This window comes from Mirounga leonina, unplaced genomic scaffold (assembly GCF_011800145.1).
Source record: "Mirounga leonina isolate KUSES-001 unplaced genomic scaffold, KU_Mleo_1.0 Mir_94, whole genome shotgun sequence".
In the NCBI taxonomy this organism is placed as follows: domain Eukaryota; kingdom Metazoa; phylum Chordata; class Mammalia; order Carnivora; family Phocidae; genus Mirounga; species Mirounga leonina.
Window position 1 is genome coordinate 27,583,199 of NW_023270855.1, and position 26,017 is coordinate 27,609,215.

The window sequence follows — 26,017 nt, forward strand, 5'->3', positions numbered from 1 at the left end:
GAAGAGCCCGCGGCCCGCGGGGCGAACCCGGGGAGGCGGGGGGATGCCGGGAGAGAGGGAGGGACCTGCGGGCGGGAGAGCGAGAGGCACCAGCAAGGGAGGCGGGGGAGGCGTGCGCTCCGGAGCGAGCCCGGGGCGGCGAGGCGGAGACAGCCAGGCCACGGGCCGCCGAGCGTGCCCGCCCAGGCGACCCGCCCTCCCGGCCGCGGTGCGGACCGACCGACCGACGGCGCTGCGTGCAGGAGGCGCCCGGCCATGTTCAGCCGGAGCTCCCGGAAAAGACTCTCCAGCCGCTCGGTGAGTGTCCCCCACCTGAGCGGGCCCGATCTCTGGGTCCCCCGGCCCCCGGGCCTCCGCGAGCGCCCCTGCCCAGCTTCCCCCCGCGCGGCGGCCGCGCACCTGTGGCCCCAGGTAAGCCGGCCCCGAGGGCAGGGGGTCCGGGGCGCGCGGGAGCGCTGGAAGGCGCCGAAGGGGTTAAGTCCGGAAACCCAGTCTGGGCGAGAGCGAGACCTGGAGCGGTGGCCCTGTGTGTCACAGTGTGGGGGCGCCCGGGAAAGCCCCCTCCCTCGCCTTTTCCCGTAAGGCAGATCGGAATCACAGTATCCAAGCTCCACCGTCCAGCCTCTTGGAGCTCTAGCCGCGGACTTGACTTTGGGCTGTGTTTTGGGGTGTCCTGTGCTGCCCCCTTCCCGGGAGCACCGGCATGGCCCAAGGCGAATGAGCGATGGTCGCTTCTCGGGGACCCTGGGGAACAGAAAGGTCTTGCTTTTGTTTCTTAGAAACCCGTGACCAAGGTGTCTGGGGGAGACAAAGCCCCAGCCATGACCATTTCTTGGTGGCTTGGTGCCCACGCCAGAGGGTAGCCCGCCCGGGTCCACACACCCCTGCCACGAGGGAGACCACCCCTGGGGCGCCGGCAGCACCCCGCCCCGCATCCCCCACAACGGAGAGGAACGTTGGAGGCAAATTTGATACGGTGGGGTGGGAGGGGCAGGTCATTCTGCCTGGGACGCCGGTGGGGCTTTGGAGGGAGCCCCCGTGGTGGAAACATGGTTGTGTTGTCTTTTTGTTTTGAAGTTGACTGGACTGGGGCGGATAGAGAGAGGCCAGCCATGTAACGCCTGTGGTGACCAGTGCCCCGGGTTCGCCTTGCATAAATGGAGGTAGGATGCATTAAATCCCATTCCTAAAGGCATAACAATTCCGGGGGTGGGGAGTGGGGAAACATATCTATATCTATACACACACACACACACACACAAACGCCGATATTTATCTCCTTTTGTAAATCTCACTTGTAAGTCACATGGAAAGAATGCAAAGGCTGTTCCTTTAAGACTGGGGCTACATCTGCTACAAATATTGAAAGGTGGAAGTGGTGGCCAGACACTGGGGGATGCAGGAGAGCTGGGCTCAGGCTGCATTTCCCTGATGGGAGAGTTTTGAGTCCCTCCTACCCACACTCTGTGTATCTAAGTTGCTCAGCCCCAAACGATTCAACTTGGGCATGGCAGTGTCTCCAAGGGCCACAGCGCGGCGCAGTGTGTGGAGGATACCCCAGACTAGCTGGTGTTTTCAATTCAGCCCCTGTAGCTCTGGGTCCCACCCACAAATCCACTACTGCCCGCCTGCGCTGTGTCAACCCTCTTCGGTGGCCAGATGTTTCTTATTAATGGGCCGTGAATGTTGACTTCTAGGCAGCCCCAGCCTGGATTGGAATGATTATGTTTGGGAGATGCGGCATCGGGGTGCCCTCCCGTTGCATCTGGCTGCTGGGGCTCTGGTTGGAAAAAGTTGGGGTGCAGCCTTGCAGACTCTCAGTTTGATGATGTAAGATGAGGCGGATCCTTCTTGGCGACTTCACGAAAAGGAAGAACCAGTGACAGGAGAATGTCGGAGACGACATCCTGGCGTGTTCTCTCTTTGATGAGTGCATCTTTCCCTTTTCCCCACCACTCATATGGCCCTTTGAAGAGGTGGTTTCTGGGCACAAGGAGGGGGGAGAAGCCTGCTTTGATTTTATTTTACCCCTCTGTGTGTGCTTCTCTACTTTCTCCCGAATGGTAATGTGTGCTGGGCACCCAGTTCCAAGGAAACTCCCAGCCGGCTCCTTCAGAAATGAAATGCTTTTGTTCCTGCCTCCGACGGGTCTGGTAGCCTCTTTGCTTTGTTTCAAGGCGCTGAGCGCAGCCCTTATGGCTCCCAAGCATTTAATAACTTCTGTGTCAGAGGCAAGGCCAGGCGACCTTATAAATATGTAATGGGCAGAAAGAGGCATCCATCACTGCCAGTTTTGTAGCCCAAATAGGTGTGGTCTGAGCTGGCCCCTTGCACATCCCAACTGTGAGAGTAGGGGATCCATGGAAGAGGTGTAGGGGCCTGACTTTATAAACCCAGTCCAGTATGGCAGGACTGCTGGCTTCTTTTCCCATCTCTCTGGTGCTCTCACGGGGGTGGGAAAGGCAGAGTCAAGAACAGGAGAGTGCTTTCCCAGCTCCTCCCCTCCTCAGGAGCCTTGGGGTCACCTCTGACCAGAGGCCTGTGGGGTGGTGTGCAGTGTGGAGGTTGTGGCCTGACGCGCCTCCTTCTGTGTGACCGCTGGCCTCCAGTGAGTCACTTGGTCTCCCTAGTTCTTGGTTTCCCCAACCATCAGGTGGGAATAATCATGGTACTCAGCTCACAGCATGATTGGAGGGGTTAAATGAGATACAGAAGACCCATGATTTGCCCAGGATCAGGTTTACGGTAACTAGTGGCTACGTTTGTTATGTTTTTAGCTTCCTCTCAACTGCTGCTTGGGAGGAGGCCTCAGTAGCCCGTTTGAGGCTGCTGGGTGTCCAGGTTACGGTAGACGTTCAAGACCACAGTTTCTTGGAGAACCTTCAGCCGTTTTAATCCAGTTGATTTTTGTGACGGGGAAAACAAGTGTTGTCTTTTCAGCCCATGAGGGAGCCTTTCTTTTGGAGAGAGACCCTTTCATGAGGCTGAGACGGGTTTTCATGCAGAAGCAGTTTCCCCATTGACAGCAGAAAGGCTTCACTGGGGCTCCCTGAATGGGGTTTTTATGGTATTTCCGCCCATTGCTGGAAAGGAAGCAGCTCCTTGCTTTTGCTCCTTTTCCCCCATGGGCGTGTTTTCTGGTGACCTTTTGGAAAAGAGGGACAGCCACTCCTGGGGGACAGCACAATGTTCTTTTTTGGCATTTTGGAGCCCATGGTGCTCACTTTCCCCTCCTCTGACTGCGGAGGCTGTGAGCCCCTGGGAGAGACCGTTGTGCCCTGAGAGGAGCAAAAGGCTGGCCTGATGGACGCTGAAAGGCTCCTTTGGGTCTGACCTAAAGAGAGAGAATTTCCCTTACCCCAGAGTACCAAGGCACCCGAAACATTACCGCGTGGCCTCTCCTCTCGCATCTCTGCTTCCACACTGGTCCTCTCCGATCCACTGCCCACCAGCAGGCACCTCCCCAAAGTAGAACAGAATGGAGGCCCTGCATCCAGCTCGAAGGTACTGGATGTAGGAACGTTCTAGGGGAGGAAGCGTGTTACAAACAAACCTTGCTTCCTCCTCTGGGGTAGTGGAGGGAGCTAAGGCTTTGAAGTCCAGACGGAGCTGGCCCCGCCGTCTTGCTCTGGCTTTGACAAGCTGTGTGACCTTCAGCAAATGGTTTGGGCTCCCTGAGTTTCATTTCCCTCCGCTGTCAAAGTGGGCTCTCTCCACTGAACAAATATTTGAGTGCCTGTTTTGTGCCTGGCTCTCCGCTGGTGCTGGGGATACAGCAAAGAACACACCAGACAGGATTCCTGCCCTCATTCAACAAATAATTACATTTTAGATAAGGTGGTCAGTAAAGGACTCTCGGAGGAGGTGACATTTGAGCAGGGACCTAGATGAAGCGAGTGGAGGAGGAGGAACCCTGTGGATTCAAACCTGGGGCGGGAACCAGCCGTTATCACCATCTCCTGGGAGCTTGCCAGAAACGCAAAATCGCAGGCCCTGCCCTAGACTTATTGAACCAGATCTGAGCTTTAACAAGATCCCCAGCTGATTCGTGTGCACCTTAAGGAGAGAGAGAAATGGGGAGTTCTAACACCTAGCCCTGTAAATAACGAATTGTTCTCTGTACCTTGGGGCTTCCTCTGTGTGAGGAAAGATGCCAAAGGTCCCGTGGAAGGCTCATAGAGTTCATGGGGATTTCCCTGAGTTACAATACTCTTTCCCCATTTCTGTTATCACCCACACCTGTAGGTGGCAAATGTGCGGATTTGTAGGGTTTCTAAAGGAAAAAAAACCCCTAGGAGGGCTCACAGTTGTCAAGCACAGTGCTGTCCTCCACCTGATCTAAGGCAGGTGGAGAGCAAAGGTAAGCACTGTTGCCCTGCAGGTGACCCGGCCACAAAGCAGTAGCACCTCAGGGCAGCCTGGAGCCAGCCCCGCAGTGGCCGGGCACCAGAGGGGATTTTCATTAAGAGGAACATTAAGGCATCTTCATGGACTGCGGCCAGAACGAGATCATTAATAACTAAGCTCTCCGTGTCCTATGAGACAGCATGCTCAGTGGGGGTTAATTGAGCTTGCTTGTTTGCCACCAGTTTGAGCAGGGAGAGAAAAATAGCCATTTTTACGGGGAAGATTTGCCCTGCAAATGCCAAGGCTCGATGAATAAAAGCAGTAATAATAACGCCAAAACATCAGCCATGACAAGGATGGGCGCTTACCCTGTCCCGAGCTGTGCCTCCACCTATTACGTACATTTCTAGTTCGTCCTCACCAAACTCTCCAAGGTAGATGTGCGGATTTCCCTGATGAGGAAACCGAGGCTCCGAATTGTTAAATAATCTGTCCCAGGTCTCCTGGCTAGGGAGAATGAGCCAGAATTTAGCTCTAAAACCCCGGTTCATTTTCTTGTGACTTACTGCCTCTTGTTATCTCTCTGTTGTAAGGCAGAGGGCTCTCCGGTCACATCCAGCCCGCAGGTGGATTTTTTTTGGTCTGCACAGTGTGTTAAGTAAGAGGGCTTTTTATAACGTTAAAATCCAGGTTTCCAGCTTCTCTTTGAAAATGCAAGGATGTGGTAGCAAGGAGCCTCCTTTGCTACCTTGGCAGCATATGAGTGGTCTTTCTTCAGGTGGATGTGACCTCGGCTTGCCGTCGTCTCTGACATTCCAGTTGCACTGAAGGGCCTCTTCAGATATTTAGGTGACCTGTCCCATACTGGAAGTGATTGGAGTTTGTAAACCCTGAATAAGCATGCTCCTCTCTCAATGACCTTAAAAAATAGTACGCTTCTGTAGTAGTAGCTACCGTTTTGAAAGCTCTGACAATGTCAAGCAAGCGTTCTGTGTCTTTCTTGTCTTGCCCTGACAGCAGTCCTTGGAGATGGCGCAGTTATTTTTACCTGTTTTAATAGATAAGGAAACGGAGTCTCTCGGGGTCAAACGATTTGTGTAGATTCTATAGCCAGCCAGTGGATGGTATTCCAGCCTTGTCTGACTGCAGAATTCTGTGTCTGGACCAGGATTTTTCAAACTTGGCTGGCATGTGAATTCCCAGGGCATCTTATTCAAATGCAGATTCCGACTGAACAGGATTGAGGCAGGGGCCTAAGATCCTGCATTTCTAAGAAGCTCCCAAGTGATGCTGATGCTGCTGGTCCAGGGAACACACTTTGAATAGCAGCAGTCTGGACCCGGGGTCGGCAAATTAAGTCTTGCTGGCCAAATCTGACCCTTTACCTGTTTTGTATGACTTATAAGACATACATGGTTTTAACATTTTTTTAATGGTTGGAAAAAAAAAATGGGGAGCCTGGGTGGCTCGATCAGTTTGAGCGTCCGACTCTTGGTTGCAGCTCAGGTCATGATCTCAGGGTCATGAGATTGAGCCCCGCATCAGGCTCTCTGCTCAGTGCAGAGTCTGCTTGTCCCTCTTCCTCTGCTCCTCATCCTGCTCTCTCTCTCTCTCTCTCTCTCTAAAATAAATAAATAAAATCTTTAAAAAAAAATGGTTGGAAAAAAATTAGGGATATTTCATGACCTAGGAAAATTATATGAAATTCAAATTTCAGTGCCCATAAATAGCTATCTGAACAAAGTCAAGTGCATTTGTTTGCATACTGTCTGTGGCTGTTTTCTTGCTATAGTGATAGAGTTCAGTATTTGCAACAGGGATCATTTGGCCTACAAAGCCAAAAACATTTACTGTCTCACCGTTTACAGAAAATGCCAGTCACTGGTCTGTACCACTGTGTAGGGGAATATGCAAGTCGCTTTCCTTGGTTTTAGAAGAAAGGAGTCTGAGAAACTTTTGGAATTAGAACCAGAGGAAACCTCCCCTCCAACCTGGATGAGATTGGTGCAAAAATCAAAAACAACCAAAGAACCAGGGAGTAGACCAAAGCCATTTCTAAAGGGCATGTGGAGATGAGGCTTGCAAGACCAGATCAATGCACTTCCAGTGGATTCTAAGCTCCTTGTAATCCCTTTAACGTTTCAGCTTTGCTGATAAATGTAGATTCGACTTGAGTATTAAAAGACGGGCTTTTAGAATAAGCCTCCTGGAGTTGCACTTTCAAGAGCAGCTGACATGGAAAACTCAGACCAGTGGTAGTTTTGTGAGGTGGTTTTAGTTATGCAGAGCGGTTTGTCTCCGGACAGCCACAACCGGAGGCCTTTCCAGCCAGGATACTGTGGCCCCACGCAGCTGCCCCAGAGGCTGCGCTCACTGGGTCAGCCAAGACTGCCTTGAAAAGCATCTTAGTTGCCCGGGCAGTTATGTTGATTGATGACTCGAGTGGTGATCTGGGGAGATGCCGACCTGGTTTCCTTTAGTGGATTGTTTTGTTTTGTTTTGTTTTGTTTAATTTTTATTTTATTATGTTAGTCTCCATACAATACATCATTAGTTTTTGATGTAGTGTGTAGTGATCCACGATTCATTGTTTTCTTATAACACCCAGTGCTCCATGCAGTACGTGCCCTCCTTAATACCCATCACTGGGCTAATCCATCCCCCCACCCCCCTCCCCTCTAGAACCCTCAGATTCTTTCTCAGAATCCATAGTCTCTCATGGTTCGTCTCTCCCTCCGATATCCCCCCCTTTAGTGGATTGTAATTTGGCTAAGAAATGGGTTCCCACCAATTATTTTGCTTGGGGAGGAAAAACACTCTGTCAGTTGAAGGGCCAAGAAAAGGGTGGGGGTGAAAGGAGATGGGGTGTGTGTATGTGTGTGTGCACCCAAGACGCATACCTGGAATCCTCAAAGTAGGGAAGGATTCTTAGCAGCTCAGAAGCTTGCTGTTTGGCTCATTTTAGGTCCTTGGCATTTGATAATATGCTTGTTGGAAGCTTCAGCACCTTTGTAGGATTTTTCTCTTGAAGAAAGCTATTAGTTCATCCCAGTATGTCCGTATTATTGTCTCTGATTTTGAAATAAGGCATGGCTATTATAAAGTACTTTAAAATCACACACCCTCCCACACACATACACATATAAAACTTACATAGCCCACAGAAGAAAACCCTTAATTACACCTTTGAGAGCAGGGGTCAGCAAACCACAGCCAATGGGAGAAAATCAGGCTGCTACCTGGTTTTGTATAGCCTACTAGCCAAGAATAGTTTTCCTATTTTTAAGTGATTGGGGAAAAAAAAAATCAAAAGAAGAATAACATTTTGTGGCACATAAAAATTGTATAAAATTTACATTTTAAGTCCATAAATAGAGTTTTAATGGGACACAGCCATGCTCCTTCCTTTAGTATCCTCTCTGGTGGCTTTTGGAATGGCAGAATCTGGTAGCTGAGACAGCCCTTGTGGTCCAGGAAACAAAGAGTTGACCAAGTAGCCCTGTGCTGAAAGTCTGCGGACCCCACAGCTAGACTTCTCGAGATCTATTGCTTATGGCTTGGTTTTTATTTCCTCAGATTCATTCAAATTATTATTTGTTAAGATTTTAGAGAAAATATACATTTTATATGGTCTTTTGTAGCATACTTTAAGAATTAGAAATTTTTTTTGGACATGTTTGCATGCAATTATAAAAAGAGCAAAAAGATCGAACCTAATACATTTATTAGCTTTTAAAATCCAGTGTATGGGTTATCAGTGAATTGAAAATTGTCTGCTCATGGCCACTTTGGTTGTTTTCCATCGTTCCTGATTATATACTGTATGATGATAGCTTTTCTTATGCTACAACAGGGCTACATGGAGCTCTTGTCAAATTGTCCTCCAAATAGATGGTGCCAAATTCCACCCCTGCCATTGAAAAAATGTGCGTATATTTATGTGTTCTTCAGGCTGAAACTTTGAAACATCTCAGCTTGTATAGCAACCTTGTTATTAATCCTTGTTTAATCACCCTGACAATTTGTACCCGATGAACAGTGAGAAAACACAGAGCACTGATGTCAGTCATCTTTTTTTTTTTTCAAAATACATTTTATTTGCCTTTAATCTGGAAAGTGGTACTCACATTCTGTTGAAAGGTTGTCATTCATTCTAATGCTTCTGTTGTTTAAGGTTGGTGGGATGAGGGGGAATCTCATAAATGTGTTATTTTGTGGCCTGTTGGTTCAAAAAGCTGTAAGGTTATCCTTTAACTCTGCCATTAATGAGAACCCCAGGGGGGAATTCCCTGTGGGACAGAGGGAGCATTCCCTAAAGGGAATGATTGCCAGAGCATTGAACATTTGGAGATCAAAAGGATTCTACCTGCGTTATGTATGGGAGAGCCATGGGGGGTGATCTCTGGGGAGAAATGTATACTTTGAGGCAGTATCATAAAAACTTCTATGAAGCGGATAAGGGCTTATGTGGGAACATTAAGGCTGAGTGGTTAAAGGGACAGGCTTTAAAGACATTTTGCTGGTATTGTAGTCTTGGTTCTGTCTTTTACTAGCTAAGAATCCTTGAAAACCTTTCTGAGCCTTCCTTGGTTTTCTCATCTGAAAAATGGGAATAATATTACTACTATGACGTTTTCAGGAGGATTACATGGGATAAAGCATGGAACATGCATCATTGTGTGTGGTGTGTAACGTAAGCCCCATAGGTTTGTGGTTGAAAGAAAGATGAATAGCAGAACTGGATAAGGAGTAGGAAGGCGGGAGTGCCTGGGGGCTCAGTTGGCTAAGCATCTGACTCTTGGTTTCACCTCATAGCATGATCTCATGGGTTGTGAAATCGAGCTCCTCATTGGGCTCTATGCTCAATGGGGAGTCTGCTTGAAGATTCTCTTCGTTTGCCCCTCCCCCCAGTCACAGTCTTCCCCCCACCCTTCTTTCTCTCTCTCTCTCTCTCTAATAAATAAATAAATCTTTTTTTAAAAAGGAGTAGAAAGGTATGGGTTCATGGCCCTGGAAATTGGAGATTCAATGACAGAGAACAGATCCCGCCCCGCCCCGCCCACCCCCCCTCCGCCGCCATGAGCTGCAGAGCTTCATTTGTTAAATGGGTGTGATGATCCTGGTTCTATGAACTTCAGTCAGAAGAGATGGAGTCTCCAAGCTCCCCCCAACCATGTGGGAGTTCAGGTTCTAAAGGAATGAGTATTTCGGATAGAATAGCAGATTCACCTCACACACTTCGGATGAAGTGGAGTTTAGAATTGGACCCTATACCCTCACAGTCTATTTGCTTAAATGAAGTGTGCATATGATGTTTGTTAAAACAGTTTGCAAACCATAACAAGAAGAAAACATGTAAATTTTGCCCCCGGGGTCAGTATATAAAAAGGGACCTTTTTTGTGCCTTGTGCCCACCAACTGGACCATGAAAATTCATGTCCAAGATGAAAGCCACTCATCATCAAGGCGATACTTCATCCATGTTACTCAAGCCTGCTCACTAAGTGTCGGGTTTTGTGGCTTCTGGTGTGCCACACCAGACACTTGGACTTACGTGATCATTAAAGAGAAGCTCCCTTTTCTAAGGCATGAAAAACAAGCATATTGGTAACAATATTTGAACCCCAAGATCCTACCCTGAAAACTCCTGAGATAAGATCTGGCCTGTACCTATATTTTGTTGCCATGGTACCAGATGTAAAATTTTAAGTAGTTGCCAACATTTGATGTTTCGTGTAAGAAATCAGGTTTGGGGTTTTCTCTGGAGTAAAGAATTTCTGGCAATTCTGGGCTTATATTCCTCCCTTGCTTTCTGATTTCAACTTTTCCACAGTCCCCACCATTCCCTATTGTGTTACACTTGGCCTGCCTCACTCATTTACATTTCGGGCTGGCTGCTGTAGACATCTAATTTTGTGCTACTAATTTGAAGAAGCAAGTGAGTGATTATGCATGCCTGGAAGGAGATAAGAATGGCAGAACAGAATAAAGTTGCCACTTGGCAGGGACAAGGGCGCTGAGCAGGACATCTAAGTAGCTAAATCGTCCCTATCTGGGAGATGCTCTTTGGAAGGAGCTCACATTGTTGAGGGTCTGCTGTGTGGTTGGCTCTTTACATGCTGTAGCCCATGACTCCCTCAGAACAATTTTCTGAGGCATGTATTTTGTCTTCTACTTTGTAAACAGGAGAAAACTGAGACCCAGGGAGGTTAGGGAACATGCCTTAGGTCACACGGGTAAGAAGTAATGGTGTCAAGATTTGAAACCAGGTCTTTGGAGCTCAAGATCCCAAGTGATCTAACCAAGACACCATGTTTAGCTCTGGCATTTTTGACTCTCCTTGTCTAAATATAAAACTGTACCGTAAGACTGATGAATCACAGACCTGTACCTCTGAAACAATACATTATATGTAAAAAAAAAAAAAAAAAAAAAAAAAAAAAAAAGATAGTAGGAAGGGAAAAATAAAGGGGGGAATCGGAGGGAGGGATGAAACATGAGAGACGATGGACTCTGAGAAACAAACTGAGGGTTCCAGAGGGGAGGGGGGTGGGGGGATGGGTTAGTCTGGTGATGGGTATTAAAGAGGGCACGTATTGAACAGAGCACTGGGTGTTATACGCAAATAATGAATCATGGATCACTACATCAAAAACTGATGATGTAATGTATGGTGATTAACATAACATAATGAAATTAAATTAAAAACAAAACCAAAAAAAACTGTACCTTGGGAAAAACAGTCATATTCTCAGTGGTCTGGGGATGAGATTGGACTGTTGTCTATACTGGACAAAATGTCTGAAGAACCCTGGGGTAGTGGGTTTGTGGATGGGGGCTTTAAGGGTAAACTGTAAAATCAGAGGGCTTAGGGTGTCTGAAAGGTGAGAAACTGGCTACTTGCAGTTTCCCCATCAGATCTGCATACATTGAAGGGGGCTCCATTCAGCTTGCTGACAGGTTTAGTGTTAAATTGGGCTATGGGGGGGAGCTTGTGAAAGGCAGGAGTCCGGGAGTCCGCAGAATGCCATTTGGATGTTTCCTAGAGGCAACCTCTGCAGAAGAGGTCAGGGGAGGGAGTTTGCAGAGCATCCCTTCTGCACCCAGCTTGAGTCCATAAGCTAAAAATAAACAGGATCTCCCATCTTTGGACCTGTGCTTTTGAACTTATGTTCCCCAATGCTTCACAGATCCTGACACCACGTTGCAAAGCAGACACAAACCCGTTTGACAGCTTGAAGGCATTTAATGAGAGTGTTATTTGATTTTATGTTTGGTAAACTACTTGGTGATGCAGAAACTGCTTTCACAGTTCTTAAAAACTGGCTCATTAAGTGTACATGTAACATCCAGAGTGGGTCCTCCGCATGAGTGCTGAGGAATTAGGCCTCCAGGGGGCTTATTAGAAGAATGCAGGTGTTTTCTTTCTTCAACGATATTATGAAAATACTCTGATAATACAATTTCTCAAAGTCTTTTGTTCCATAATCAGGCACCCAGGAGCACACGCCTGTCATTTGCATCCTTGATGACTTGGCCTTTGGAGCTTCTCCAGTGACTTACTGAGTTGTTGGGAGGTTATAATGACAGTTTCCTCTCAGCTTCATGAAGCCCCAGATTTGGAGGCAATTGATAACAGGAACGTCTCCATCATCTTGGGTCCAGGAGTATTCGAAGCCACAGGGAAGGACACGTACATAGGTTTTCCTGGGTTCTGGGAGGTAGAATGGTTTCATAGATTATCCGATTGCTAGGGATTTTTGGAAAATTCTGGTTTTTACTTTTCAAAATCCTGGTGATAGCAGCATTTTAAAGCAGGTTTATGTCGTATTTTAAATTAATTTTGATCAAATTGTTGGACAATAAACGTGCCGTGTAGACAATTTGGAAAATTCAACAAAGTCAAATGATTTCTTTAGGCAAAAAAAAAAAAAAATAGTGCAACTTCATGACCCAAAAAGGAGTCCTCTCAGCATTAGGCTGTGGTGTCCTTCTAGGGTTTATTTTTAATAGGGAGTTTTACATAATTGTATTATTATGTAAATGAATACAAACTGGGTGACTTCAGATAACAGAAATTTATTCTTTGGGAGTTCTGAAGGCTAGAAGTCCAAGATCAAGGCGTCAGGAGCATGGTTCTCTCTGGAGGGTCTGGGGGGAAATCCACTCTGCGCCTCCATCTTAGCTTCCGGTGGCTCTTGGCAGCCTTTGGCATTTTTGGCTTGTAGATGTCACTCCCATTTCTGCTTCTGTCATCACAGGGTGTTTCCTTTTGTTCTCTTCTCAGAAGGCCTTGCCATTGGATTTGGGCCCTCCCTCATCCAGGATGATCTCATCTCAAGGTCCTTCATTACATTTGGAAAGACCCCTTTCCAAAATAAAATCAAATTTAGAGATTCCAGGTGGATGTATCTTTTGGCCACTGTTCAACCCATTATAATAATAATCATGGTGAGGAAGCATATACTATTTCATATTCTTCAGCAGTGCACCCAACTAAGGCTTTTTAAACATGGTATCTATAAAAGTATAGTGGCGCTGTAGGGCTGGGTATTGACTTTGGGGCACCTTTGTGGGGAACCTGCCTTTTGTCTTTTCTAGGTGCAGCTAAATGCTTGCAACAGGCGGGGATTGTGCAAACTGCTATTAGTGGATGGAATTTGCTGTCCATATTGATGAATTCAGCAGTCTGAATCAGTTGACCCCCGGGGTAACCCTATGAAGTTCATCCATCTTCTTGTAGCTTTTGTTGGGCTTTGCCAGGGAGATGTATACGAAATGAACTGATAGTATGTAGACAGTTATTTGTGGGAAGAACTATTGGCCCTGGGGCTTTTAATTAATGTCTAGGTTATATAATTGATCGACTTTCAAAGGGGAGAAAAATGGGCTTCCTTAGAAAATTCTTCATAATCCTGGAGATCGGTCCCATCTCTACAAAGTCCTGCCATGGCTAACTTCTCCACTCTCCAGCTCCTATCACTTCTCTGTAAACACAGTCAGAAAAAGTCTAACATTAATACTTCCCCATTCCCTGATTTCTGTTCTGTTAAATTCAGCATCAATGGGTGTCGGCTTTTCATAATAAATTAACTGAAATAAAATGAAAGCAAATGAAGATTTTCCTCATTATCACTATCATATTAGTTATCGTGAATTGACCATTTACAATGGGCAAGGGCTATTCTATTCTAAGCCCAATTTCTTATATTCTTAGATTTAATTCTTGAAACCCTTTATGAGGTAGACACCATGATTCACATTGGTTTCAAGAGGAGACCTGGGGGCGCCTGGGTGGCTCAGTTGGTTGAGCGACTGCCTTCGGCTCAGGTCATGATCCTGGAGTCCCTGGATCGAGTCCCGCATCGGGCTCCCTGCTCGGCAGGGAGTCTGCTTCTCCCTCTGACCCTCCCCCCTCTCATGTGCTTGCTCTCTCTCATTCTCTCTCTCTCAAATAAATAAATAATTAAAAAAAAAAAAAAAGAGGAGACCTGGATGCTACAAGTTTAAGTTACTTCCCCAAGGTCCCCCAATTTGTTAGTATTGAAACCAAGGTTAGATCTTAGGACTCTGACTGTGGTGTGGGCTTTTGAGCACCATATTATTTGCCCAGCTCCAGAGGGATCTAAACAGTGGTGGGGCTACGCCCTTCCTGCTCAGAGTTTACCATTCATTAGCTCTCAGTTGGTGCTTAATTTCCACCTAATAAATTAGGTGCTGCTGGTGCTAGTGCTGGCCCAGAGAATATAGTTTGAGAATCATTATAGCCCCGCCCTCCAGGACTTAATGTCACATGGAGAGACCAGATAAACATGATTTAAATGACTGTCCACATTAGCAGTCAATGAGCTTTCTTATCATGAAGCAGTTTAGATTACTGTTAAGTGATTGGTGTTGATATTGAGGGCTAGGAGTTTAAGTTGGAGAGAGGGTCCCCACCCCCACTTGAGCATTAGTATAATCTTGGCCTCCTCCTCCTTCCTATCACCTAGGGGCCATGGAATTTACTAAAGGAACTTTCAAGCTCTTTCATTGGCTGGAAAGTAGAACCAGCCAAGGTCTGATGTCAGCGAAGATGACTCAAGATTTAGGAGGTTCTAGCCCCACCGGATAGTAAAATACATCATAAGGCTACAGAAATGAAATGTGGTGCTGGAGCAGGAAGTGATCCTTGAGGCAGACCAGGACGCCTCCAAAACTAGATCCAAGTCTCTGTGCACAGTGGTGTACAAGAGAGGTGACCTGTAAAAGCAGTCGGCTAAGATTCAACAAAAGGTGCTAGGACAAGCAATTTTCCATTTGCAATAAGGAGAGAGAGATCCAAAACATCAAAAAAAAATTAAATTTTCTTTTGGACGAATGCTTTTACAAATTTGGAAAGTAAAAGACATATCTAAATTCAAATAATCTCTCTTTTTCTGCCCCCCACTCCATACCCTTTTGCCATACTGGCCACCTTGCTGGTCCCTAAACACAGTAGGCGTATTTCCACCTCAGGGCATTTGCCCGTGCTGGCATACCCCCTCCCCCCAGCCCCCCAAGATGTCCACACAATTTGTTGCTTTGCTTCCCTCCAGGCCTCTTTTCCAGTGTTTTCTTAGAGCAGCATTTCCTAACCATTCTAAATAGTGCTCCAGCCCTTCCCTTTTCCCTGCCTCTCTTAGTTTTTTTCCGGAGCCCTTTTCACGACCTGACATTACATTTTTAATGGATTATCTGGATTTTGATCTGCACTAGATTTAATTACTGTAGTCTACACAAGAATTTCAACTTCATAAGAATCTTTTGTTCCATGTCTTTTTTTTTTTTGTTTAATTCCCCAACTCTCAGAAAAATACCTGGTGCATGGCAAAAATCCCGATAGAATTTGTTGAATGAATGAATAAATGAATGGATGACCTAGAGCCCAGAAGTCATAAAGGAAGATTATCTTCACATGAATGACTTCAAAATTTTCAAAAGACAAATTGGGAAAATTATTGGTGATGTGTGATACAATTTTTCAAAATGTGGAAACAGCTCTAACTAATGAGAAAAATATGAAATGACTCAATAGAAAACTGAACAAAGGATCTCATCAGGCAGATGTATGAAAAAGCGTTATTTGTTTTCTTAATGACATTAGCATTTCTCATGTTTTTGTTTACTTGAGTCCGGGATAAATAGTTATTAGAAAACAGATTTGTGTAGAATGGTGAAGTTTGTGTTCCATGAACTATAGCATCTGCTTTCCTAGGAATTATTAAAATAGTATGCATACTCTTGTGTCTGAGCTAAGCTTTGTTCACTTCTGTCGAGAAGATTAAAAGAGCTCTTAAGATTCCTTAGGATTTGGCATTGTCCGTGGGTAGAGCAAGATCCATAGCTGTGATCATGTGATTCAGGAGACAACAGGAAAACAGCTATAAAACTACAACAAAATATCATGTCTCCGTCTAGGGATGTGGGCATCTGGCCACTCATGACTGCATTTCTGTGTTCTTGTCACAGTGAGTTGGAAGGGCCACACTTAGTGGGCTGGAGACAGGGTTGTTAAACGTTCTTTAGCCTGGGACTCTGTGCCATCACAGGGACAGTCGTCCTGCCCCAAAGCCAACGGCATTCTCACCCACTGAGAAGTAATGCAAAGTGTTGCAAGCAGCAAACGCCTTTGGTAAGTGCAGAGCACACCTCTGGTACTTGGAAACTTACTGAACTACTCTGGGCCTCAGTTTCCCTCATCTTGAGATTGAGGCAGATAGATGAATCAGGAAGGGCTCCATCATCATTAACACACGATGATAGCATTATTAGGGCTTTCTTGCTGAAACAGCCAACTGAGAAGATTTTGGCAAGGACAAACTGGAGGGGAGTTCTTCATTCAATCCCCTTGCTGGATAAACCAAAGATCTCCATTCCCTCAATGTGAAACATCCAGTTAATAGGTCCTTTTTCAGGACACTCAGTCTCTGATCCCTGCAGTTGTGTTGTAGACTTGTATATTACCAGGAGTGAATTTGTTTGTTCCTAAATCTATTCATGCCTGTTATTCTTGGGACTGTAGGTACGTATGTGAACTTCATAAATCTATGAAGTAAAGATGTGAACGGAAATAAGAGCTGGTATTTCTATGAAAATGAAGCTCGGTTCTTGGAAATAACCCAGTGATGAATACTAAAAACAACCCAGTTGAATTAGGTTTTGGGCAAAATGATTCTAAAACACTGGGAATGAGTCAGAGATGGTAAAAGGACCTAGATTTGTTGGAGCATCTTTACGTTATGACACGCCTCTAAAACAACCAAACTGAAATTGAAGAAGATGGATTATAGGTTTCTTTTGTGCATGACATAAAAGGCATTCTGTTCCATAAACCCATAGGCAAAATCTCCTCCCTCCCTAGAAACAAATGTATGGCTATATATTTCAAGAAAAAAAATTAAGATATGTATGTATCATTATTTTGTGATTCCTCAGTGTGATAGACACTGCTAGTTGTCCCCACATCCATCATCTACTTCTTCCTTAGGGATATAACCTGTAAAATATTGTCTGGCAGACAGCCTGAGAATTAAGACAGTACGTCCCAGCCCTTCTTACTCCTGGGGGTTGCCGTTTGACTAAGCTCCACTCAAAGGCATGTACGTTAAAATAGTAAGGACAACCTCTGGGAAGTACCTTTCAAAAGAATGCACGTGGGGCGCCTGGGTGGCTCAGTCGTTAAGCGGCTGCCTTCAGCTCGGGTCATGATCCCAGGGCCCTGGGATCGAGCCCGCATCGGGCTCCCTGCTCAGTGGGAAGCCTGCTTCTCCCTCTCCCACTCCCCCTGCTTGTGTTCCCTCTCTTGCTGTCTCTCTCTCTGTGTCAAATAAATAAATAAAAATCTTTAAAAAAAAAAAAATGCACGTACCCCTGCTTCTTGCCCACTGGAATGTGGATGTGACAGTTGGAGCTTGAGCAGCTATATTGGACCATTAGATGGAAGCCCTGTGTGGAGGAATGCAGAACAAGACCGGCATTGCCTGAGTTGCTGGTGACCATAGAGACTCCAGAGTAGCCTTGGATTGCATAACTCCAGACTGTATTTACATGAGGGAGAAGTTTGTTTCTATCTTGTTTAAGCCACTATTATTTTGGATTTTCAGACAACCACAGCAGAATTTCATCCCAACTGGACTACAGGTGTTGGTTATGTTGGATAAAAGGCTCTATTATATTAGCCTCTGCCCCAGGGTCAAGAATTAGTTTTGACTACTTGGACAGATTTAGAACTGTCATTTCCAGCAATAAGATAGGCACTGTGTTCCCAATGATTGAGAATCCAAAATCTTTTTTTTTTTTTTTTTTCTTAAATTTTGGGAGTGCTTGCTAAGGGCAAGTGTGCTATTCCAGAATATATTGTTCTGAGGTAGGGATGACTTCATCTGAAACCTTCAGTTTTTGTAAGTTACTAGAGTAAATTCAATTATACATGGTTATAATAAGTATTGAAGTGAGAGTACTTTTTTCCCCTATAGTTCCAACCTCTCTGTACATCTGCACCATTATCTATCGAGGAATAACTTGGAACATTTCAGGAATGTCATCATGGAGCACTGATTTCACCCTCTGAAAAAGTGCATATGCTGTTGTGGAATGCATTTAGAACTGCTTATTTTAGGATTAAAGGGTATAGAATGAAGGGATACGATTAATTCCTTTGATAGCCCCTATCATTTTACCAGCAGACTAGGCAGAAAGCTTGGGTTCACATTACATACATGGAGAAGTATGCCGCAGGGCTACTGTGTGTGAGTGTGGGCAAGGGGTGAAACCTTATCATCTTTGTGTGAACAGAAAACGGCATGTGCCTTTTTAACCTCTTAATTAAATAATCACCATTCAAAAACTTTTCTTGCTGGAAAGTCTGCCTTGTTGGTTTTATTGCAGGATAGGTTTGTGTGAAAGACTCGAAGCTGGAGTTGCTTTTTGGATGGTTCTTCCTCACCAGCTTTCCTAAATTATCTGAGAACAGTGTTAAATTGGTAATAAAAAAAAATGTCTGAGAAAAAATTGGATGACATTTTGGGGTCAAGTTTGATTTATAAAACACACCAGGAAGTTGATTTATAAAAAGCATGTAGGGAATTTATTCATTCAAGAAAATTTATGTGCCTACTATGGCCCCACATGCCCTGAAATACAGTAAAAATTATATCATAAAATTATGTATTTTGAATTAGTTGGATGTCCTTCCTTGATGCATATCATATATATAGGAATGCATATATATTATGCATATGCCCTTATGAATATACATGTGTGTATGTGTACATAACTTTTGTTTGTTTTTTAACACAGATGGTGGCACACCATAGCTCCTTCCTCTTTGTCATTCAAAAGTAGATCTTGGAGAGGGGCGCCTGGGTGGCTCAGTCGTTAAGCGTCTGCCTTCGGCTCAGGTCATGGTCCCAGGGTCCTGGGATCGAGCCCCGCATCAGGCTCCCTGCTCTGCAGGAAGCCTTCTTCTCCCTCTCCCACTCCCCCTGCTTGTGTTCCCTCTCCCGCTGTGTCTCTGTCAAATAAATAAATAAAATCTTTAAAAAAAAAAAAAAAAAAAAAAAAAAAAAAAAAAAAAAAAAAAAAAAAAAAAAAGATCTTGGAGAGCTTTTAGTATCAGTTACATAAATATTCTTTTAAAAAAATGACTGTAAAATCCCATTATATAGCTGTACCATAATTTATTTTTACCAGATCTTCACTGATGATCATTTAGGATATTTAAAATTTCTGGTTGTTGCAAATGTTGCTTGAGTAGACATTCTTATCTGTAGATCATCATTGCCTTTATGCATGAAAATATCTGTAGGATACATTTCTAGAAGTGGAATCACCGGATCAAAGGGAATACACATTTCAATTACATGAATATTGTTAGAAGGAAAAAAGTTGGTTTTTGAAGATGTAGCTATCAGTGTGTATGGGGGTAGAAGACTAATTTTCAATGGCTAAGCATTTAAGTTCAACAAGCTCTTTGGAATGCCAATTAAAACCTTCTTTTTTATTGTGGTAAAATAAACATAACCGGAATGCCATTTGTATTCATTACTTTGATTTGCCAGCCTCAAGTTTTTGCAAAACCACTAAATTGGATTTAACTTCACTGTACTGAGATAGGAATTATTAAATATTTTTCTCCTGATAGAGTCTCTGTGGGAGTAAGACATGCCATCCCTACTGTGGACAAGGACCGACATGCTGTCAACATTCAGCTACTGATCATGCCCACGGTGCGGTACTGAATGTCAAGTGTATCCTAATGGGAGTTTGTGTTCTGCCACAAGGTTGGGTGGAAGGAGGGAGAGGGCTGGGTGTTCATGATTTCAGTGCAGCCCTGATTGGTCTCATCTCCTCTCTGGGTCTTGATTTACACATCTGTAAAAAACAAGGGATTGAGTAAATAAGCAAATAAAACCCCTCTTGCTCATTTTTCCCATCACACCCTCCAGAAATGTTTCTGGAATTAAACCTCAAACCCGGTTTGAAAATCACAAGTTAAATGTGCCTGGAAGCAGTTTCCTCCGTCTCTACCGTATCCCCGCTTTACTCCCAGCCGCTGTTCCTTCTTGTCTCAGCAGCTGCCCTTGCCTCCAGGAGCTCTCCCCACTTCCACCTTTTCACCCCACTAATCGATTTTCCACACAGCACTCAGATACAAAGTAGTGGTTCTTATGAAATATTGAGCAGATACAAACATACTGATAAAATATGTATAAGGCATAAACAATAGCAACACAGTGGATGCCTGTGAGCCTGCCACCTGGCTTTAGGAGAAAGAACCTTGTTATTATCTTTTCTGATTCCATCCTCTCCCTGCCCGTGCCCCCCCTCCTGGCCCCGCCAGCCCCCTCCACAGAGAGGTAACCGTTCTCCTGAATTAGGAGTTTATTATCTCCTTGCTTTGCTTATGAGTTGTGCCCCAAGTCTGTCTCCCCGACAGTCTTTTGTTTGCTTCTCCCTTTGTTCCTTGGGATAAACATGCAAGAGCATCCTGGTGCAGGTACCCAGGAGTGGCCTTGCAGGGGCATGGGTATGTGTCAGGGGAACTTACCAAGTTAAGGACACGTTATTTCCCAAGGATGTTTGTTTTGGTTTCCGCTCTCATCAGTGGGTAGGGTTCTTCTTATTTTCCTCTTTGCCCCCACTTGGTTTTTCAGCTCTCCCCTTGGTCCTTGCACATGTGGCTTCCTCTGCATGGAATGTTCTTTCCCGTCTATCCCAGCCCTGGGTGCTCCTCCACGGAGCCTCTAGCTCTCAGTTTAAATGTCACCTTCTCAGAGCATTGCTCCCACCATGTGCCCCCTGGTCCCAAGTTTGTAAGCCCTGGGCTCATATGTGCTGGTTCCTCATTGCATCCCCGGGGGCCCAGCATAGTGTGGGCACTCAATACATAGTTGGTATCATGAATAAGTGGCTGAATGAGTCCAGTCCTTTCTAGCCCACAGTCTCCTGGTCCAGTGACTTGAAATAAGGACTTGAGAAAGTTAAAGGGAACCTACTTTATGTTTGTCTCTGGCTTCAATGCAGTTTGGTGATGGAGCTGGTAACAGAAGACCTTCTCTGAAGGCGGTGCTATGCTTCTCAGAGCAGAACATTTCAAATACCAGATACCAAAAATGATGTCCATTTGAAATAATTGAATAACCAGGGAACAAATAAGTGGAGGTTTTATACTTGCTAGTCTTCGAAGGAAGAAAGGTGAGTAGAAGTGCTCTTGGGGTACAGAATGGACCTGTATTCCAGCCAGCATTATGTGGACCAGAAAAAAACAAAAACCAAAAAACAGTAAGCCCAGATGAGAGGGCTGGGCACATTTTACTCAAGAGCCCAGATTCCCAGTGTGGACGTCCTACTGGTCGGTGTTGGTTTTTCTGCCTGCATGCATGGGAGTTGGATTCTTTCAGTCCTTCATGGTAGCACGTTGCCCCTGAGGCCCACAGCTGCAGGCCTGGACAGACTGGGAGGGTGGGCATGCCATTGTGGCAAAGTAAGGAAGTACCCAGACTGATACCCATAAAGAATGAAATCCCTGACACAGCATCACTCAGCCGGCAAAGCCCTTTCTCCTACATAGTGTTATCAAATTGAAATGGGAGGAAATAAAGGTGCCCAGCATTCCTGAGAAATCCCAGCAGCAGAGGTGCCCCCTCCCCAGGGGGTTGGGGGCAGTGGTGCTAATAGGCTCCAGCTGGAATCTCAGTTTGCTCATCCACCTGCTCTGTCAACCTGGGCATGTTACTTATCTTCTCTGTGCCTCAGTTTCCTCATCTGTAACATGGGAATATGAATACCTCTCTTAACAGGTTTCCAGTGCAGAAAAAGTGATAGAAGGAAGGCAAACCATTTGGCATAGTGACTGCCACATAGGAAGTTTTTGGATTTCTTTCTTTTAAAGAATTATCTTTATTTTATCCATAAGGGGGCAGGGGCAGTGCAAAGGAGGTTGACTTCTTGGAGTTATGGATTGGAAAGTGGCCTGGAGCCCACTGTTCACCACTATTCTCTGTACTCACTCCTCTCTACTCTTGAGAGTAGCTAAGATAACTTAAACCTCCCTTAATTAAACTGTTGCTGTGAAGGGGCTACTCTTACTTTTTAAAAGATTTCAGAAGTCTTTTTTTTGCTTTAATATGTTTCCTGATGGCTTATGACTTAACCTGGGAGGATTAAAACTGAGGAATTGGCAGTAGGCTGCAGGTACAAATGACTCTGAAGACTAGTTAAAAATGAAGCAAGAAGTAAAGAGAGGGCTGAGGAGAGCTGTCAGAGCAGAGCCTCAGCCTCCCAACTGCACACCAGTGGGAAAAAGGCTCTCTGTGGCCCAGGCTTGCGCCCTGACATGGGAGGCCCTCTGTACATCTCTGGCCAAGAGGAAGTGCCTTTTTTTTTTTTTTTTTTTTTTTGGTGAAAAGTCAGCTCAGTATGAGAAGGATAGGCAGGCTGACTTGTGATGATTAGTGACCCACCGAGGTAGAAAAATCCCCTTCTAAAAGGTTTACTTTCTACCGGCCATTGGATCCCCCCATTTCAGCCTTGGCCTTATCCTGACATCCTTCTAGAACACATTTTCTTAACCTGGCTGCCCCTGATTAAAATTCAGAGCACCCCTGAACTTGGGTGGAAACAATTTACATTTTTGTTTCTACTAACCCCTACTTGAACTTCGGCAATTCCCTCAATTATGAGGGCGACAAACCATGGTAATAGCATTAGCAATACCTGTGACTCTGTCCTCAATAAAAATTCCAGATGTCTTCATGTCACATAGTAGTATGGAAGTTATCTGGAAATATCATTTACTTAGAAATTATGGTATTACCAGGCTTGGTGCTAGATCTTTGTGTATCATATGCTAATAAGTACATTATCACCACATATACTAAATTATATAAGTTATAACTAATATATAAAACTTACTAACAGGAGCGCCTGGGTGGCTCAGTCACCATCAGTCATCAATCCGACTCTTGATTTCAGTTCAGGTCTTGATCTCAGGGTCCTGGGATTGAGCCCTGCGTGGAGCCTCCTTGGGATTCTCTCTCTCTCTCTCTCTCTCCCTCCCTCCCTCCCTCCGCCTCTCCCCCTGCTCACCCACTCTCTCTCTCTTTCACTCTAAAAAAAGCAAAATAACTTAGTAAGGTAGCTTATACTTCTAACTATATAAATATATGACGTATACTCTCTGACATACAAGATATGTAAGTTGTAGAGTATATATACCATATATACTAACATAAAAGGACATAAATTGCTACATCAAATTGAAAAATTTTAATAACTATGTATTTTAAGGTAACTGGTTTCCCTTATAATCTGATACATTTTATTTTACTCCCTTTGGGAATGGGTTCCTGGGCTTCACCAGATGCCCCAAAGGAGAGTAAGGCACAGAAAGATGAAGAATTCTGACTCTTGTCTGGAGAGAGGAGATGGAGGGGGAGGAGGATGCTTTCAGGTATTTTGTTGTCTCTCTTTAGAAGCCTGTGAACCCAGTAGAATTGCTAGCTTGGGGGTAAGTTTGGCTTTTCATAACCATACCATTGAGTAGTCTTTATTTTTAAATCAGATATTGCTTTTCACAGTGAGAAACCTGTTCTTCAGAGACTTGTCCCCTCACTTCAGTGTTTCGTGAAGCATCTTTTTCTCGGATTCTCTTAGGACCGAGTCAAAAGCAGAATCTCTGGAGGTGAATGGGAGCTTCATGTGTCTCTGCCTTTCCTCCTGCTCACTGAAAACCCACTGCACACACACATAGCATGCCCTTTGGCTGTCCTCCCTCCTCCCTCCATGGGGTGATGAGCCGGTCTCTCCAGCCCTTGTCCTGATCAGAGTTTGAAGAGGTGAGAAGGCCAGCCCAGGGCATCACCAGGCCCTGCCACAAGCACCTCAGGGAACTGCCCTGTGTCAGTGATCTATTCACTTGCAAGGAACTGGGCCTGACAGCTCCATCTCCTTGGCCCAAGCAGCACTGCTTAGGACACGGCTTCCCAAAGGCAGCCACTCCTGCCACTCCCGGGCTCCCTCCGTGCCTTCAGCCAGATCCATGCATGGTCTCGATGGCTGAGAGGCAATTTCAGGTGGTGGTCCTGCTCAGGAGGCCTGGCTCTGGGCTCAGACTGCCCCGGTTCCCATCCCAGCTCCACCCCTGGGTGGCTGTGTGTCTTTGGGCAAGTTAGTTAACCTCTCTGGGCTTTAGTGTCAGTTTGCCCATCCCTGAACTCAGGATTGGAAGAGTACTTACCTTACAGGGTTGTGAGGAGGATTAAGTAAAGCAGTGTGTGACTCTAAGAAGCACGCAGTTAAGAGTTGGCTGTTGAAATTAGTGATCGAAATTAGTGATTGTTGACTTTGTAATTTGGTTAACATTGGCTTCTAAAAGTTAAAATGAATATAATTTAGAATGGGAATTAGATAACAGGGAGGGTGGACAAAAAAACAAGTGTGAAAACAGGGAGGACCATGGTCTCAGAGAAAGAGCTGAACTCCAAGGGAAGGGAGTGGGAATTCCTGAGGCAGATGGAAAGGGTGGGCATGGGTGGGGAATCAGGTCCCTCACTGCAAGGGAGGTCAAGGACTGGCGGGACCCCAGGTGTCCGACCGTGCATGAGATCCAGATCTGAGGCTGGGGAAGGTCAAGCTGGGTTGGGAGGAACATGAGAGAGGAGGCAGAGAAGCTGGACAACACAGGGTTTAAGGCTGGGGGGCGGTGGGAAGAGCCAAGCCGTGACAGGGAGAGGCAAGATGGAGCCTTAGGAGGAGCTCGAAGAATGGAAGCTGAAGGGATGAGGAGGCTGGAGGAGGCATAGGGGCTGGGGCTGAGAAGAAGGTTAGGGTAATGGTTTAAGGCATGGAATTTGGTTTGGGGGATGGGTATCTGACGGTATGTAATTTTTCTAAGGGATATGCTTACGTGGAAATTTCTTTTTTAAAGATTTGATTATTTATTTGAGAGAGAGCACAGTGAGAGAGAGAGCACGAGAGGGGTAGAGGGGCAGAGGGAAGAGAAGCAGACTCCCCACTGAGCCGGGAGCCTGACACAGGGCTCGATCCCAGGACCCCTGGATCAGGACCTGAGCCAAAGGCAGATGCTTAACCGACTGAGCCACCCAGGTGCCCCGGAAATTGTTTTTTGAAAACTTTTTCAGTATTACATGTAGAGATAAAAGTGTCCAAATCATGCATGCAACTTGAAAAATTTCCTCAAGCTGCACACTCAGGACCTAGATCGAGAAACAACATCGCCAGCCTTTCTACACTCAGTGCTCCCACCAATGATATGTGTGCTATGCTTTGGGAGACATGCAGAAGAGTAAATGGGGAAGGCATAATCACCCCAGTGGGGACTTCCCCTTCATGCTGGAGTCATGAAGTTTGGATATGTATCCTGTAACAGCAAGGAGGGTTTCATAGGTTATTTTTCATCAGTTATGGTTGGTAATGGGTGAGAACAGTTGACCACTTATATGCCCAACATTTCCCCTTGAGGCAAAGATATAAATTCAAGTAAGGAACCAAATACAAAGGGAAGGAAATAGGTGTGTGTTGGGTCCCTCTTTGTGGCAGCTGCTGGGCCAAGTGCTTTATATACATTGTCCTTCAGTCCTCACAGCAACCTTGCAAGGTAGGTGTCCATTTTACAGAGGGTAAAACTGAGTCTCAGAGGTCAGCTCTTGGCTTTGCTCATGCTGCTGGTGAATGTCAGAACCAGCATTCAAGTCCAGGTCTGTCTGGTCTGAAAAGCCGGACCACGTTGCTTAACTTTGCTCATCTTCACTGCTTTTCACATACAGGAGAAGAATTCTCTGAGACTTAATTCTATGAGTTTTGGAGGATTAAATGATAATATTCCAATAAACTTAGGAAAGGGCCTGGCACGTATTAAATTGCCCCATAAATGCTAATTACCTCACCTGACAAAGAGGTGTTTAATAAACCTTAACTTTTGTTGTTGTTAAGCCTCTAGGCTGAGAACTATTTGTTCAGACTCCTTATTGAGTGTGTGTCTTTAATGTTATCTGGTAATGGCTACTCCTTGGAGCTAAAACATCTAATTGCACAGGGAAAGCTTTTTAATGATGATGCCTAATAAAAATAGAACCTCTTTTTATCCACTGACTCTTTCACTGCCCAGTTAATTCACTTGATTTTTGTT

At 45.3% G+C, this 26,017-nt stretch overlaps 1 long non-coding RNA gene across 1 annotated transcript; it reads left to right on the plus strand.

Annotated features, from left to right (window-relative positions):
* The first annotated feature begins 213 nt into the window (after positions 1-213).
* Positions 214-18,786, plus strand: LOC118005692. The gene is made up of 3 exons (XR_004677852.1): positions 214-297; positions 1,078-1,163; positions 18,667-18,786. It is a non-coding gene; the product is annotated as an uncharacterized LOC118005692 (long non-coding RNA).
* The last annotated feature ends 7,231 nt before the right edge of the window (positions 18,787-26,017 follow it).